We start from the raw sequence: 5,143 nt of genomic DNA on the forward strand, positions 1-5,143 counted from the left end.
CGAAGCTGTGTTTTTGGTAAACTAATCTAGGTGTGTTGTTGACATGTTGTCAGAAAGCCGGTAACGACTAATAACACTTGCTTTGCCAGAAACCGGAAACAATCGGTTTACAGAGCTTCGTTTAGCATGGTCTATAAATACGTGTGTAGGTTCTGGTGTATGTTATGATTATGTAGCTTGAACGTTAAGAAAGCTATCATTAAGTTAGCCGGAGGCAATGGTTCTTGGACAACATAGGCTAAAGTTAATGGATAAAGTAGGTATTTTAAAATCTTTGGGTATTAATTTCTATTCAAAGCCCACTTACCCAACACTGCATTTCTACAAAATTTCGCTTTGTTGACTAAACTTAAAACTAAAAACAACCGATCAATTTACTACTGCTCTTTACCTTGGTACATTCTAGCATCCTTTAAATGTTTAAATAAAACAAAACTACGACGTTACACAAGCAATTTCTACAACACAATTGCTATACACTCATTGCGTATTGATCAACTGGTGATGCGTAACAACACATCTGGCATGCCAACGAAGCTTGTGTCCGCCACTACGGAGCCCACAGAGCGTGAATCGCCCATACAAATGCATGGTCGGCGTGTGTTTATTCGGTCTTGTAAGCGATACAAAGCTAGAAAACACTTCTAGCGGTTGTTTTAACATTTAAAATATAAGTTCTAATATAAATCTTGTTATATATTGTTAAATCCAAGAATTAATTTCTAGTAAATCAGTATTTTAACTGGTTTTCAGTGTACAGTGTGGTTTAACTGGGTACTTTACGTTGGCGATTAATCAGCATAGTTTACATAATAGTATATGCTCATACCTACGAATCTACAGAACTATTATATACTACATTTATAATCCAACATAAGTGATTATGAAGCTCCAAACTGCATAAGTACTAGCAGATAAGGTGTTTGCGGTTTCCGATTTCATAAACCTAGAAAGGGTGGTTTATTATTATTAATTCAAGGAGAAGACCAAAAATAGTAACTCAGTATTGTTATCCTTAATGTCACTTTGATATTAGGACAATTTTACAAAGATACCTCCGTTTCCTAACTTGGTCTACACTAACTTTGGGGCAGTCCTACGATGACGAAGCAAACATTGCCCACGATGGCGAAAAGCAAACATAAGCGGAAACATTAGCGACGTACAAAGACGATTTAAATATAAATTTTCGAAAATGACGTATGTTTATTGTGTTAGGCACAAACTTAATTTAATTGTTCAGGACGTTTTCAACAGAACAGATGAGGCAGACACCGCAATATCTGTACTGACCAATGTTACGAATTTTATGAAGTCGTCCCCACATCGTCTCGCTATGTTTAATAATTTTTGTTTGAGTGAAGATCGAGATAACGTTGGAAAAAGTTTAAGGCTAATGTGTCCTACCCGGTGGGTGATGAGCTATCCCGCTTTGGATGCATTTCTAGGGAACAATGAAAATATTTTGGATTGGTCAAACTCGGTTAGGCAAGAAGGAACAACTATACGTAATGCAGCAATGTCTCATTTAAAATCCATGGAATCATTTACTGTTTATTTCAATTCCCGTTTGCTACAGGCATTGATGCAAATTATTCACCCTGTTCATGTTAAAGTCCAAAGTTCTGAACTAATTGTAGACCGCTGCAGAAACTGAATAAATAATCTGTTGATTTCGCTGTCTGGTGTGCTATGGTGTTCTTTAAATCATACGGCCTAAAAATTGGTCTCGGCTTGCGCTCTCGTCCGAGACTAGGGAGACGAAGTCAGGAACTACATGATGGCAACGATATAGAAACTTTGTTTAAGCAAAAGTACATCAGTTTTTTTGAAACTGCATACAACGCTATTACTGTGCGGTACCCGCAACCTAACTTATCTTTTATTTCCAAGATCGAAAGTATACTATTCAAGCCGAGTTCTTCCAGTGATCTGAATAAAGACATTGCAGCTGTATACGGAGACCAAATACATGCAGAAAATATTCGAGTTGAAATGGGTACACTGCATAAATTTCTACTAGGGAAGAAATTGCAATGTAATTGCACTAGCGATCTGGCGGTTGTTTTTTTGCTGAGTATTTTTCTATCATTGCCATGTTTCAGCTGTAAAGCTGAAAGAATGTTCCGTGCCTTAAGACAAATCAAAACCTACTTGCGATCCACGATGAGTCAACAAACACTAAATCATGTTTGCTCAATTTATGCACACGATTCAGATGTGTCATTCATCGATATTAAGGCCCTCGTTGATTCTGTCATTGTCATGTTTCAGCTGTAAAGCTGAAAGAATGTTCAGTGCCTTAAGACAAATCAAAACCTACTTGCGATCCACGATGAGTCAACAAACACTAAATCATGTTTGCTCAATTTATGCACACGATTCAGATGTGTCATCCATCGATATTAAGGCCCTCGTTGATGAGTGGATACGAAGAACTTCTATCAGAAAAAAAGACTTTCGCTCTTTCTTCCTCTATGCCGACTGGATATTGAATCAGCTGTAAAGCTGAAAGAATGTTCAGTGCCTTAAGACAAATCAAAACCTACTTGCGATCCACGATGAGTCAACAAACACTAAATCATGTTTGCTCAATTTATGCACACGATTCAGATGTGTCATCCATCGATATTAAGGCCCTCGTTGATGAGTGGATACGAAGAACTTCTATCAGAAAAAGACTTTCGCTCTTTCTCCCTCTATGCCGACTGGATATTGAATTTACCGTTTAAACTTTCGTTTACGATTGTTTTTTTTAAGTGCTCTCAGTTTTACTTGTTATTTTCGTTTGATTATTTACTAACGCCCGCCGTGTTCCTTCGTTCTGTTTTACAAAATACAAAAAAGGTCACTTGATGTATTTATCCCATTATTGCCGTCACTTGGTGTATTTATCCCATTATTGCCTAAGTGTGTGGCGAAGTGATGTAGTACTGCTGGCCTGCTTTGCACGTTTGTATTTTTAGGAATTTGTTGGTATTAAGTTAATTTAAAATTATAAAGAATGTATCCGAACTAGATGAATGAAGTCACCAGCCTTTAAAAGAATGTATCCGAACTAGATGAATGAAGTCACCAGCCTTAACATTACAACGAGTTGTAGCAAAATTAAACGCGATTACGCACAGACGTAAATAACACGCAGGCGACGTTTCGCACACGCTAAGTAACCGCCGCAATGCAGACACAATGTAGTTCATTGTTAAACGAGGTAACATGCATATTAACTTTTGCCGCCCTGACATATTGAAAGTTTTACGCCTATGCCTGCATACCAACTGGCTTCAATGTTTTGGGAAGCAGTAATAATCTGTGAGATGAGGAATGTCCACATTAATGCCATTATCGTAGATGGAGCATTATCAAATGGGAATGTTTTTGAATTTTGCCGAGTCGTATGCTGCCCCAATTCCATGTAGACCTAAAAACCCCATATTAATTATCAGCGATACAAACATTAAATGCATACACATTTGATTGATTTGCAGACAGCAAGAAATTCTCTGTACTCTTCTAAGCCAGGTGGTACCAAGTACATGCATAAGGATGGCAAAGATATACTGTGGACCAACATTCAAGAATTATTTAGTTTGGATTCCAAAACCCCACTTCACAAGACAAATTTGGCACCCTTTCACATGAACCTAAATTATTACAACAAAGTAGTTACTACACAAGTATGTTGTTATAGTTGTAACAACTTACTCTTATACTTCAGATGAGTGTATTAATTGCAAAACAAACCTTGGAGCTCGAGAGTTGGTGCTGCCATAAAGCAAGATGTTGGCGGTGCAGATGGTACAGCAGAGTAAGTTTTGCTAATGGACAATTATACATTTTAACATACTAATTACTAACCTATAACAAGTACAACTTTACTATGAATTGTCCTTTAGATGGTTTAATATTGTGACTTGCACTGCTAAAGATCCAATTCGTGCAATGGATGATGAAAGGCTAATCTGGCTATCTAGAACTTTCATTCCATACTTACTGGAATGGCGTGTAAGTAATCACTAATAACGGAACTTTACCCAACGCACCATTCTACACTCGAACATTAATTGGAAACACAATGTTTTAAATGTTGTTTCACCTCATTTGAAGAGAAAAGAATTTTGGCCAAGCCCACCTGGAAAGCTCTTATTTTTACTAAAAAATATCACATTAATCACCCAAAAATATCACAATAATCACCTAACGATTGTTAAAAACAATGGCTTATGTGTGCCTTGGTACATTATTGACCCAAGATGTTTTGGAGGCAACATTTAAAAACTCGGTACATTTATTTACAAGTTATATCTGTGCAATAGATGTCTTACTGCCAATAACAACTTTTTTATGTTTACGTCACAGCGGTCTTACATGCGACGAAATAGCAATCCTAACATTAGTCAAATAGGATACGGGGTGACAGCACAGAAATAAAAAAAGAGTAGAGCGCGCAACTTGCCCAAAAACCGTGATATATTCTTTTTTCTACTTACGTGACCGCCAACTCCGTCCCCATTTCGCTTGGTCTCTATTGTAAAAGATAGGCGCATACTAGTTTTAAGAGGTTTTGGCTGTTTATTATAAAAACTACACCAACTGTTCAAGTTTATTGGGCCAGAAAGGTTAATGCTTACAGTTTACCACTTGTTTAGGAAATTTAATTATTTAATAAATTTAATTAAAAATCTATAAAAAACGGGTTGTTACAAATATTACATATTAGAAAATAATTGTTTTACCCTATGACTTGAAATCAAGTCAAAACACGAAGAAAAACTACATAAAACGCCCTCGACTCCATTGACTACAACGGTAAACGGGAACGACCCGCGAAAGAGAGACAGTGTATCAAGCTCTCTCCTTTGCCGACATTGGAGATGCGCGTTCTATTCTTTTTTATTTCTGTTGGTGACAGCAATATCAAAGCGTAAAATCATTAAAAAAGATAAAAGGTGTCCTTGGACGAGTGTTTGTAAAGAACCAATGCCAAAACGTACTAAGTTTTAAAAGCTCTCATTTAAACAACTAAGTGAGTAAATTATGTCAATGGAATTGTACAAATTTCAACAAGCAAACTAATTTTAAATTCTAACTTTTACATATATTTTTTAAGGTGCCTCTTAAACCTGGTGTAAAACTTTGATGA

At 36.6% G+C, this 5,143-nt stretch overlaps 1 long non-coding RNA gene across 1 annotated transcript; it reads right to left on the reverse strand.

Annotated features, from left to right (window-relative positions):
- Positions 1 to 3,288: 3,288 nt before the first annotated feature.
- LOC113475504 lies at positions 3,289 to 4,706 on the reverse strand. The gene is made up of 2 exons (XR_003397250.1): positions 3,470 to 4,706; positions 3,289 to 3,310 (listed from the first exon to the last, which is right to left on the reverse strand). It is a non-coding gene; the product is annotated as an uncharacterized LOC113475504 (long non-coding RNA).
- Between the last annotated feature and the right edge of the window lie 437 nt (positions 4,707 to 5,143).

This window comes from Ciona intestinalis, unplaced genomic scaffold (assembly GCF_000224145.3).
Source record: "Ciona intestinalis unplaced genomic scaffold, KH HT000684.1, whole genome shotgun sequence".
Lineage (NCBI taxonomy): Eukaryota > Metazoa > Chordata > Ascidiacea > Phlebobranchia > Cionidae > Ciona > Ciona intestinalis.